This window comes from Melospiza melodia, chromosome 1 (assembly GCF_035770615.1).
Source record: "Melospiza melodia melodia isolate bMelMel2 chromosome 1, bMelMel2.pri, whole genome shotgun sequence".
In the NCBI taxonomy this organism is placed as follows: Eukaryota; Metazoa; Chordata; class Aves; order Passeriformes; family Passerellidae; genus Melospiza; species Melospiza melodia.
This window is the reverse complement of record NC_086194.1, coordinates 135,780,251-135,793,554: the sequence shown is the minus strand read 5'-3', so window position 1 is coordinate 135,793,554 and position 13,304 is coordinate 135,780,251. Positions and strand designations below refer to the sequence as shown.

The window sequence follows — 13,304 nt, the reverse complement described above, 5'->3', positions numbered from 1 at the left end:
CATGACACCCCGAGCTATCCCTGCAAAAAGGACCTCAATTCCTCTACACTGCCTTCTCAAGCTGTTTACTCACCATGAGATTGTTAAGTATATGAAAGAAAAAAGGCTGGAGGATTAAAAAACCTGGATCGCAGTTGCATGAGAAATGGAAGTAGAACTTTTCTTCTTAAAAAGAACATGTCCTTTTGGCAAGCTAGCAATTGAGTTGTGATTTTCCTTCTGGTAGAACTGTGTCTAGTAAGACCAGGACACAGACCACCAGTAACAGACTTCCCAAAGAAACACAGCATTCAGGGAGAAAAGCAGTCTCAAGGATCCCAAAGGGCCATTCTAGAGAAGACCTTCTGCCAGAAGTAAAGCTCTTAAGCAAGACTGAAATCCCATTAAGGCAAAAAACATAAGGAGAGGAATATCAACAGCCTCTTATAGTGGAGAGTTTAAATAAAGTCAAAGCTATTAGTGGAGACAGTGAGGGACCAGAAAGAAAACAAAGGCAAAATAGTTGGTGCACAATGAAAATCTGCAGTGTTGGCTTCACTTATGAAGAAACACCATGGTTCTCCTCTAAAAATTTTTTGGGGCTCATAAAGAACTCTTGCATTTTACCTCTTCTAGCAGGAGTGAAATCAAACAATATGTAATATTCAGGGCTTATTCTGTGCAAAGTAGAAAATGCCTATGCTAGCCATTAATGCTCACACTGAATGAGGGCCTGCTTTTTGGTGCTGCTCTTTCTTTTGTTTGTTTTTAAGGGGGGGGAAGGACTCCACTGAAAGGAACACATGGCCATGTATGTAAATCTGCTTTTGCTGATATCACTACCATAGACTTAAGTACTGTAATTCAGGAAACGTAGAAATTCACTGAATGATTTCATGAAAAAAATATCACAAGCCCACTGACCCTGCTATTTTGAAATCCAATCTAGTATTAATGGCAATAAAGCAAAGAAGAAAACCCAACACCACAACCTCAGAGATACAGTGGTGCCTGCATAAATCAAAATCACCAGTTTTGGTTTGTGGGACAGAAGTTTACATTTGAATGCAGCTGGACTGCAGTCAGCTAGCCAGCTCCCACAGCAGCCCCTCCAAGCTGTATTGATTTCCAGGGAAGAAAAGGCACCGTAAATCTGCCTGAGCAGCATTGCGTCATACTTTTGGTTGGCTTGAAAAAAGCAAATTAAATGTTTTCCATTAGCATGGTAAAGAAGCTATACAATTTTGTTTTTATTTCAAATAGAGTCTCAAGTTACAGAACACTTTAGCTAACTCTGTGGCGAGGACTACATGCTCCGTGTTTGTGAAGCCAGCAATTCATGCTTATGTGAAACCAGATGTGTGCACTGCACAGTTCCCAGGGCTGGGAAGGGCTTTTAAAATGTGTTGCTGTTGATTAAAAAGGACTCTGCTTTTCACTTAGATCATGGAATATACTGAAGCAGAAACAATACATTTTTTCAGAGAAGGGGAAAGATGGGAAGAACAAAGGGTCAGAAGCAGAAGAAAACTTTAAGGCTATAAAAACCACACACACAGGATAGCATAGAAGCAATGCTGTAGTACAACAAAGAGCAGCACAGTTCTAAAAAGCAATAACCATAACGTGATTTGAGGTAACAAGAACTCCTTGATCAATTATTCATATAATTTACAACAGTTATAGCTGCATCAATGAGGTAAACGAAAAAAAAAAATAAAGAATCTAGGGCAAATATAAAATCTTCACAGCTATGAAGTGTCCTTGATTTTCACCAGAACATTTGGCTGTCTTGTATCATGTGTTTCTAGTTAGCAACAAACCCCTCCAACAAAGGGAAACGAGACAGAGAGGCACAGAACAAACTGCCTTGTTGGAAGCAGCGAGAGTGTTCAAGGCTGCGTTTCACTCATGGATGCTTGCAGCACCAAAAACCAACACTACACTAACACTGCTGTGCTTGAAACCTAGCCACCACCCCACCTAGATACGTGCACCCCATGGGATTATGAGGATACCTTCTGTGAAGTCTTTACTCTCTCAATGCACAAATCTGCACTTCAAAAATAAATAAATAAATATTTAAGTAACTCCCAGAAGAAATGCTGTGTCTTTGCAACGTATGGTTATCTCAACTTGTATTGCTTTGTGTACTCCTAAGGCAAATATAACAAAGGGAAATGTTACAGAGATAAGTATTTCTGGATGGGTTTTTTTTGCCTTCAGTTTGAAATCACTTTGTAATCACCAGCAGCAGCTTTTCTGCTCTGTCAGGGTTTGAATACAGTGTCCTCAGTAGCTCAAGATGACCTTGCTAGTGGACTGGAGAAACATGAGTGCAGCTGAAATCCAAGAAATGTGAAGCAAAGGGATGAGGGGCCCAACTGTGCCTATGCACTCACCCCCAGTGTGTACAACAGATCATGAGGGAAGGTTTTGACTTGAAGCATTGACTCTGCTAATTGGAGAACTTAAAAGCAATTTTGATTTTACTCCATGGATGGAAGGACAACAAACTTAGATCTAGTTCAGAGCTCTAATTTCGGTTCAAATTCAGATCAATAAAGGATTAACTAGAAAAATCTGCAATTCTTCTCAGATGAATCAAGAAATATTCATTTAGGAAGCTTTCCAACAACAAAGTCAGCACCTTGCAACAGGTAGTTTTTAAAAACGGAGAAGCTGACAATTTAGAAGCACCTACATTCAACCCTAAATAAATCTGTGGGAAACATCTCCACTACTACTCACTTTTTTCAGCCAACTCTCTACACTTAGTTCAATTAATCTTGTCAGTATGAAGGAAAGATCCTGCATATATCATCACTACATTCAAAACTCTGGCAAACAAAACCATAGCAAAACCATAGTCAAATCTCTCTAAATGTATGTAACTGTAATATTGATAAGTTCAACAAAGTTCTTGGGGTCACATGTCCTTTTCTTCCATCAGTATTTATCCTGTACAAGCAAAAATGGATTGTGGATGCTAAGAAATTACCACAGTGCTGATAAACAGAAAATCATAATATAAAAACCTCAATCTCCTCCCATTGCTGAAGATACCAGAGAGTGTTTCCATATTTTTGTGGCCACTCAAAGTGAGCTCTGAATGTGGCACTTGAAGTGGGATATGTTTCTAAAAACAGAGCATGCTGTAGAGCTCAGAAACAGCCTGTTCCCTTGCCAACAAAGAACTGCAGATGTATCTCCCACTAATAATCTAAGGAATCACTTCTGGCTCTAACCTACAATGCATATTATGTTGTTTTCCTCTCCCCTCCCCCAGAATTTGCTATTACAACATTTGTGTCAGGTAGCAAGGAGCTATACACACAAAAGAAGGAGAAAGCTCAGAGATGCATGCACTTGAGTGTTTATTTCACAAGAAGAAAAATACTTATTTTGAGAATTGTATCACACAATTCAATTTGTTTGAAAAATGAATCACTTTACCTTGGTGTAGGACTTCTGAACTCCTGTTAAGGCTGTCTGGCCCGTTAGGAGGTCTTCACCTTCAGCAGAGGTCTCCAGATCAAGGCAGATCTTTTCACCTGGAACTCCCAGAGGCTCCCTGCAGCAATGCCTGGAGACACAGCAACAGGGAAGGCATTTAGCTTCATCATCAAAGCCACAGTTTTAGAATGGACAAGAGAGCAGTGTCCTTAAAGCTGCATCTTGGTTTAAACAATGTAAATTTCCAAAACTAGAAGCCTACATCTTCTTTTGGAGACTTAGAGGCTGCAAAGATGTGTTTAGCAATACTGGACAAGAATTCAGCCAGCTATAGATGGTTTCTAGCCTTTATATTGCCAGTCCCAATAGCACAGTCTCCAAACTCTGAAATTTAACAGGTGACCTATGGGTATCGATTCTGAATTTCTCTCATGTCATTATTTTCCCCACACTAAACTGCTCAGAGACATGCAAGGGAAATGCTCCAGGACAAAGAGCACAAGTGTGACACAACATCTTCTTAAGGGACTCATATAGTCCTGTGTCCCTGCAGGCAAGAAACACCACCTAGCTTCCCTGCCAATGACCTCCATCCAGCTGACAAAGCAGTCCTTGTTAAAAGTCCACGCCCAAACACTGCCTTATGCTTAGAAAAAAATAAAAATAAAAATCCTTAAATTCCACCATCAGAAGGGAAGAATAACCACATTGCCTTACTGAAATGAATGCATTTCAGCACTGCTTTTTACATGCAAAACAACCATACAGAATTTGGTAGTTTACAAGCTGTGACCTAAATCCCTGTTTACATTCTTTTTCTCAAAATGCCACCTGAGGTAAGACCAGCTCTAATCACACAGAAAATGTACTTGGGTACATGAGATTTCTGTGGTTTGGTTTTATTTGACAGTATGTGGTCCAGCACCCTTACTGGCACAAGCAGATGGCACAGCAGCTTCCTTTAAGCTAACAATTCTGAGTGGTTTCAAATTACTTTAATTTTCTAATCAGCTATTCACTCTAGAAACAGGAGGGCAGTCAAGTAACAGACCATGAGATGAAACACAGGGCTCCTTTAGCAAAAACCTCAAAAATACATGCAGAAACAGCTTAAGCACAAGTTCAAGAAAAACATTTTTGGTCTCATACTGTTAACAAACCAAACAGGCAGCAATATCAGTCAGGTATCAATTACTCTTTCTTCACTCACAGTCCTGCTTTTTTTTTTTTTTTTTGAGTCTAGACATCAAATCTGACTGAGTTTGGGTCCTGACAATAGTAGACTGAAGATAAGAGTTTGTTTGTGTTGGGTGGGTGGATGAAGTCTCATCTTGGGAGACTGCCTTTGAAACAGTTGTGCAACAGAAACGAGTAACAATGGGGGGATTTCAGACAGATCGGTATCTGCATGTAAGGATTTAAAATTAGAAAAAAAAAAAAAAAAAACAAGAGGAAGATGAAGGCATAAGCATATTCAGAGTGACACAGCATTACAGCTACACAACTATTATGAGCCTGCTGTAGTAGTGTTACTATGGAATTTGGTAAAAGATAAAAAACCTTAAAGCATGGCACGAAAAAAAATGTTTTTCAGCTTTGCCTTGTTTAGTACAACAAAGCACAACAACAGATAACCAGCCAGAGACACACTCTTGTACTACTACAAATTATTCTGATATACAAATTACTGTATTTAAGCAGCAATTATGAAGGATGGTCATTTCAGTCTAAAAACCAAAGCAACTGTGTAGCAAAAGGATCCCTGTAAGTTCATACTTGACAAGTCAAAGGGAAAAAAGTGAAGACAGTCATTAGCTGCAGCAAGTAAATCTGTTCCAGCCATGTTGCTTGGCCAATAGCCTGAGCAAGTCCAAGTACAAACACTTTTATTTCCAAGTTGAGTGACAAATTTTAACAGCTGTTAACTGGTCAGGACAAAAGACATCTCCAAAATCCCCAGAAGACTGCCAGACATACTGCTTAAAATCAAACACTTGTGACAGTATACCATAGGGAAAAAAATGTTGCGACTTTTTGTGCAGGTAAATATTCAGCTGCACAAATTCCTTCCCTTCCGCCTGCTGAAATTAGAGTTCCTTCTGTTTTGCTTCTCCACTAAATTGCTAGTTTAGAATCTGAAAAAAATATGGTCCCAAGTTTATATCTGGTGTTAGTAATGTTACCAGTCTCATAAGGGAAATAAATATCACTGAATTGAATATATTCATGTTTAAAAATTAAAGTATGGTATTGAATGTGTGTGTATGCATCTGCACAAATATATTTATATTAACTAGCTGAACAGTTATGTGTCAGCTTTTCTAAAGTGCTCAGAACTGCACTTTAAAAATATTTTTATGAATCTGTTTTGTATTTATAGACTACATCCTGAGTTTCAGCCTTTTTCCAACAAACTGGAGCCTTTTATGACACATGTAGTTTCCTGCTTTGCTGTCCAGTATCAACAAGTCTTTAGGCTTTTTTTTCTGAAAGGACTTTTCATCCTCAATTGCTATGTTCTCCCTCTCCTGCTAAGTACAAAATCAAAGTTTTAATACTTACAAAAATATACATGTCACGGAAGAGAAGCCAAATGTAATTTAGAAGGATTCATGAATTAATGAATGAATGGCACTCTTATTCTAATAATCCCAAAGGCATCAATCTAAACCTTCAAACCTGACTCAAGTCTACCATGAGGTTTCCATAATCCAAACTAAAGTCTTTAAAAATGTAGGATTTCCTTAGAAAGAAATAAGCTGATATGGAAGCTCAGCAGCATATGATTAAGCATTTGATAACTTGGTGCTTTGATAAGGAGTTACCTTAACCTCTGTCACAGGGGAGAAGTGTAAGTCAGGGAACTCAAACTAGGCAGCTGGAGGAATCCAGCTACTCAAATAAGTAAGATATACTTTCTGTGTCAGAAAAAATATATATGAATGCTCTCTGCAGACAACCCTCTCTGAGAGAATAAAGTTATTTAACAAAGCAGAAGAGGTGGAGAAGACCTCAGTTTTACACATAATTAGAAACAAGGGAATATCTAGCAATGTGTATTGTTGAAAACTATTCAACCTTTTTAATGCAGACCCTACGTTTCCACAGGCAGCAGGTACAGACTCACTACTCTAACATCTCTCTATAATTTTCAAGTAAAAATCTCACATCAAGCATAAGTTAAAAGGTATAGTCAATTTAGTGAACACAATTTTCAGAAACATTAGTGGCGTTTCGTTAGAAAGGGTCCATATCCTCTAACTCTGGCAGCTTCTACTCGCGCAGACAGACTTATTTTCATTTACATCAACAATAAAACTAAGTTTCAATCTGTTCCCATATTCAGCATTAAGTCCCTGAAGAGATGGAGGAATCAAATTAAAGATACACAGAAAAATCTCAGGTCAGGCCCTTCCCACAATTAATACATTCATACTTCACACACCACTACTTTAATTATTACTCTATATTACTTTTGTTGGCTAGTAAAAAGTATCTTCAGTACTGAAGGTTTTACTTCTGAGGTGGAAAAACATCAATGTTTTCTGACTTGGTACCCAGCTGTTAGAAGTATTTATCCCAATTCAGAACAAGACTAATAACTTCATTGCAAAGTAAGGCACCTATAAGACACTAAGAGGAGCCTTACTACCTGCAAAGTTTGATGAAAATACTGCTAATTTTCCCAAGCAGGAGTTACATCCACTGGACTACTGGAAGGTAGCAACATCTTTCAAAGTTTCAAGGTTTCACTACCACCATCCTTGCAGCTGTATCTCACTTGAAGACTCTGGCTCAGCACAGCTATCTAGCCACTGTCAGGAAATGCCACAGTACACTTGCAGAACAACAAAAGTGCACTAATCTCCTAAACATTAATTATACTGAAACAAATCTTCAATTAGAAACAGATCCTCAAGTCCAACACACTAATACTTTTGTTTTTGAGAAATATATCCACAAGAAGATACAAAAAGCAGGTCTTAGTCTTCTGCCCACGTTCTCAGCTACTCTCTTTTCTACTCTGCAACACCAAGGGTTTAATTTACAGTTTGTATCAGTTATTAAAATATAATAGGGACCAAAAAAAAGGAACACAGGAAAACAGATTTTCTGGCCAGCCCATTACCTGGTTTTACAGGAGAGGATTTGTTTTTCTAAAGTTAAAAAATAAATGGAAATATGTATAGACATCATGACAGAGTAATTAGAGTGCTTAAGCATCAGTGGGCAGCCTACTAAAACAGGGCTCTAAAGATGAGCAAAAAGAGTTGGCGTGTTTTTTGAGGAGGGAGTTGTTGTAGAGGAGAATGAAGGGCAGGGAAATTACAGTACTTGAACAAAGCAGCGGCATGATGGACCTGATGGGTTTCCATGCTGTCACTTTCTTTGTGCACCTGAGGAACAACAGTCAGATGCCAAACAGACAACAAAAAAGCAATCAGAATTAGGTCTGCTAAGACAGGTGGCTATCAAGAGGATAAGCACAATTCTTGTAGAAAACCATTCCTTCAAGAAACTCCACAGAAAAGCAGCAGATGATAAGTACAGGTGGGGACCTGAAAGCACAGTTCAAGGGGTACCAACTAAAAACTGCAACTGGGAATTTATGAACTGTGTTTATATGCTAATGTACCACTTCCTACCCTCTTCAGTCTTTGTGAAAATACACCTCTTGCCAAGGGACTTGAAAGAAGAAAGCCTGTAAACTAGTGAATGTTCCTGGGTTTGGTGACAACAGCCAACTAAGAGTTCAAAGAAAGGCTGCAAAAAGAGGAAAATGAGACATGATGAAAAGCAAGCATAATGATTCAAAGTGGGGTGGTGTGAGAAGCAGAAAAGGCCTTGACACTGTGCAAGCTCTGCTTAGGAATAAGAAAAACATCTCTGTATTATCAACACTGATTTCTGCACAAATCCAAAACATGTCTCCAGACCAGCTACTATGAAGAAAATTTACTCTGTCCCAGACAAAACCAGAACAAAGTGACACCAGAAGATAAGCTTAAGAAGGGGCCTGGTACCATGATTAATTTTAAGTAAATAAGACCAGAAAATTTATTCAAAACAATTGGGTTTCTTAAGTTTTCACTGTGAAAGGGAATAGGAAAATGCCACAGTGCCTTACTACTGCAAACATTACAGAGAACCATAAAATAGGGAATAGAAACTGAAATTAAAACAAAATAAGAGACCTTTTGTAAGAGTTTTAGGTGAATTCTCCATCAGTTGAAAAAAGAAGTCAATGAAGCTCCTAAAAAGAATATCATTAAAGTAGTTAATTTTGAAATTTTCAAAAAAATAATGTACTCTCTGAGACCTCATTGATGATCCAGGGAAGATGTCGGTATACTCTGTCTCAAAGTTATTTCCTATATAATGGTTTCTGAATGACAGCCTGGGTATAACCCAAAATAAGCCAAATTCTGAACTGTGCTGCTTTTCAGTTTGCCATTTAGCTTTATTCATTTTTTACAGCCCCCATGAAATCATAACCACTTTGTCGTTCATAAGATGCAAGCTAAGTAATTGATTTGACTTTGGAACAAACATTAGAAGCAACCATATGCTATCACCATCTTTGCCTGCTATTTGGAAAAATCTGAAGACAAGACATGGATGCAAATATACATGAGAGCAATTAATTATTTGCAGCTCAAAGGGGAAACACGTATGTTACACTGCCTGCCTGCATTCTAACAAAAAACAAACTTTCTGAAAATCAGCAGCACTTAATAGGCAGAACTGGAAATCTACTAAGCATAAGAAAAGCATGGAAATATAAGCAAAACTATGCATGAGACAGACTTTAGATCTAACATGGGTGACACCTCTCTCCAGCTTTTAATGGTGATGCCATTATCAGCTTAAGAATGATAGTCTGGAATACACAGACATTTTCAAAAGTCTTTGCAACATCAAAGTTACACAAATGTTCCTTAATGACTTCAGATTTGGACTCATTATTGTTTTTGTTGCAAATCCAGCCACAGGAGGAGAAGTCAGATTTTTACACAAATTATAAAACAAATTTGCTGTAGCCTCTAATCTTTCCATCATCTTGGCAGATCTGCATAAAATAAGCTGTGCAAGAGATATGAGAATCCTAACCCTTCCTGGTAGTGAACCCCCATTTGAGATGTGTTACTTCTCCCTTGGGACAGTGACCAACATTCAAAGCAATAAAAGTGACACCCAATTCCATTAAATAATCAGATCAAGGCAGCTTTGAGGTTTTCAACTCACAGTTAGATGCTGAAGCAAAACCTGCCCAAGCAATTTTGCCAGGGAACTGCAAGAGTGGTTCTCCAAAGCACCTGAATGACTAGAGGCAGGAGGACTCTTCCATCAGGCCTACGGGAAATCAGGAAATAACAAAGTGCCAAATGGCTCCAGAACACCAAGCCATGCACATATTTTAGAAGAGTTTTAGGTCACCTTTTTTTGCTCACTGGCCAACACAACAAGAGCTGAATTTATTATATAAGCTTCAGAACTAGAACAAGCACAATTATTAATAATGAGATAGCTGCAAATGCAGAGGAAACCCCACTAGCTCACACCCCAGCAACCCCCACAAAATTATCACAAAATAAATCTCAAACAAAACACTTCGGAAGTGTTAGGCCCAAAAAAGTTAGGCACTTACACTTAGAAGTAAGAGACAACTAGCAGGGGGAATCAGCTAAGGTAAACAGTCATTGATTTATCAATTCATTACACATGACTGAAACACAGATGGACATTACAGCCTGTAAAGATGAATTTTCCTCTGGCATGAAAGACTCTCCAGCCCACATTTCTACATGAAAGTTTCCAAGCAAAGACTTTTCATCAGCAAGTTATTAAAACCCCAAAGCAGCAAGAATTCACTTTAATCTCTATTCTGTCTCTGCTTAAGGACATCCACTGGCTTACCCAGCTCCATACTCAGACTGTCAGTTCTCTCTTCACAACTCAGTAAAACCAGGAAGAATAACTTGGTTCCTGATTGTTCAACTGCAATTGTTTCTCTTTGGATGTTTTACAGCTGGAGGAGGAAGAGATACAAACAGGTGACCTCAGTTTTGACTTTAAATCAATCAACAAATGAAATGTTAGTAATAAGAGACATGAAACAGACACATTACCCATGATAGGAAATACTAAATCTACAGCTGGGCTTCAAAACAAAACCCCACAGTCCACTTTGCTGGGAATGAGAAGATATACAAAGCTTTGACTTGGGGTCAGGCCACAGGGTCAAAAATACAAAGAGGATATAAATCAGACATTATTTCTAAAACTTACTTGCCAAAGGACAAGACAGTGAGAGTACGGAAGTATTTATGAAAACATATCAACACTGAAAAAAAGGCAAGCACAAGGGCATGCAGATGTCAGCCAGTCACAGATGTGCTGCCTGCTCTAGCACTCAGACCTAATCCCTGTCCCCAGCCAAGCTGGGGGACTTGGCTCTCACATCCAGGTTTTAAAGCAGGACAGAATATCACTGGGGAGTACCCCAGGACCCACACTACTGACCAGGCTGGGGATTCAGGAAGGCTCAAGTCAAGACACCTCAGAGAACACACATTAAAAACTTTCCTAGAAATTACATTCAACCATTACTGTTGTTTATGAAATGTACCTAATACTGGACTACAGCAAAGTACAAGGAGTTTGTTGCTTCCCTTTGTGACCTGTTCCAATACTACACTACCATCATTGACAGGAACAGTAAAAAACTTGTATCACACTTGCAGAGAAAAAGAGTCCTGGCTATAAGATATCAATGATTTAATTTTAATGAGGCTGTGAAAAGAGTCCTTGCATCACTCCTGGCATACCATGGAAAAGCAATGTCCTACCAAAAGCCTTCCCCCCTGGACAACAAGAAGTGGAGCCATCTCCAGGCCATGGGCTCAGCATGTAGGATTATTCAGCAGATGGACACAAAGGCAGGAATTAAGTGTAATGTGCCAGCTCTGCAAAAGCCTACCTTCATCAGAGGTATTTAATCATAACATTTCTGTCTTGCACACTAGAGTTCTGAGAACGAGAGAAGCAAACAGCAATGTAGTTACTGATGCAACTCCAGTTTAGAGACAGGCCCTTTGAGGCAATTCTGTACAGAAGGGAAAAAAATACATAAGATGCCACAATTGATTACTTTTCTTTGTTTAAAGCTAGTTATAAAAAAATTGGTTCTTGTTTATGCAAATTATTACTAACGAGAATTTCAGCGCAATGGCAAAGCATTTCCCTTCCCCAAAGAAAGCAAATCCAGGACCCTGTTCATCTCCAAGTAGCAGGAAGCTGGCAAACAAGCAAGGGGCAAGCAGCCAAACCAACCACTACTGCTAAGAGCAGCATAAATCAACAGTTTGAATCAGAAGGCTTTATGCTTCTTTTCTGAGGACTCAGCCACTTATTGCTTCTTTTAGAAACATTTATCAACCTTGTATCAGGTCACTGTGGAAAAGAATGAAAGGGGCAACAGTTGCAGAGTAGCTCCATTGGTTTGAGCTTGATTTGAGCCACTCGACTGTCAAATGTCAAAACAGGAGTAAAACTTAAGAGAATACACTCTCATACTGCTCTGATGTAAACAAAACTCAGCTTAGCATTAGATAACAGAGAACTTTGACACTTTTCTTATACTTTAAAAAGATCAAGCAGTCACATTATGTCACCAGATGCAGGACAAAAAGCCATGGACAGCCACAGGCAAAGTTTTCCTTTGCCAACTCTGACCCTCATTTAACAGCACTGAGTCCAGGGAAGAAGGAAAGAGCAGAGAGTATTTTTAAAAAAGCCCCAGCTTTACAAAATGGAAACAGGATCCACAAAGCAGATAGCTACTCCAAAGCACCAGTCATAAAAGGAGAGGTGCATGGGAGCTTGCAGCTGGTGAGTCCACGTCATCAGTCCACACAGCAAGGATGCTGCTCTACCCTGAAGCCAAAGGGCAACTGAGAGATTGTCCCATCCTGTCACTCATCCTGAAACTACCCAGCAATTCTTTTTAAATAATGAGATTTAAAACTAATCTCATTATTTAAAAAGAGTGCTCACACTTACACTGGTTAACCTTTGGAATCTCAAAAGAACGCACAGCTAAGAAAACTATGCTGGTCATTAGCATAACAAAAAAACTCAGAAAAAAAAAAAGGCAACATTTTTGTACATCAAAACAGCTATTTTTCACTGGAGGCACCACACACCCCTAAAGATGAGCATTTTGATGATTCCAACAGGCTAGTAAGTGTTGATGTGGCATTCTTCCTTGTGAACGTTGACAATATGATGCTCCTGCAGAAAATTTTGTGCAAGTTATTTAGGAAGACAGGCACCCAAACAAGTACTAAATCCCAAACATCCAATCTGACCATTCTGAAGGTCAGTATGAGGCATCTAAGGAGAAGCTTGTGCAGCACACAAAATTAATCAAAATCATCAAAAGCACTATAGACAGAAGGAACAAACTTTAAAAATAAGTCCCACATCTAAAGAGGTACCTATCTTAATTTTTGTTGCAGTACTATAATTTCTACTCCTACGTTCACCTAGTGTACAAACATTGCATTTAAATGACCAGTTATTACCAGAGAATCAGAGGAGTTTGCAGTGGAAGAGACCTTCAAAGGCCATCCAGTTCCACCCCTCTGCAATGAGCAAAGACATTTTCAACTAGATCAGATTGCTCAGACATTCAACCTGACCTTGAATGCTTCCAGAGATGTGGCATCTACCACTGCTCCATGATCACAAAAAGGAGATAAATTTTCAGAAGCATGCTTTCTCAGACCCTGCTGAGAAAATGTTTCATATGATGCAATTCAAGAACAATATGTTTCAATCTGTTTGACACAAACCAGAGAATTATT

General features: G+C 38.8%; 1 protein-coding gene across 3 annotated transcripts in view; it reads right to left on the bottom strand.

Moving 5' to 3' along the window:
- The window catches only part of FAM110B (family with sequence similarity 110 member B), a 113,115-nt gene that overhangs the window by 79,506 nt on the left and 20,305 nt on the right, over positions 1 to 13,304 (bottom strand). For 2 of the 3 annotated variants that reach the window (XM_063169072.1, XM_063169080.1), the window contains exon 2: positions 3,436 to 3,565. The gene's annotated coding sequence lies outside the window, so the exon portion shown is untranslated. Of the gene's footprint in view, positions 1 to 3,435; positions 3,566 to 10,353; positions 10,466 to 13,304 lie in introns of those variants that run through there. The other variant, XM_063169088.1, reaches the window with a different exon arrangement.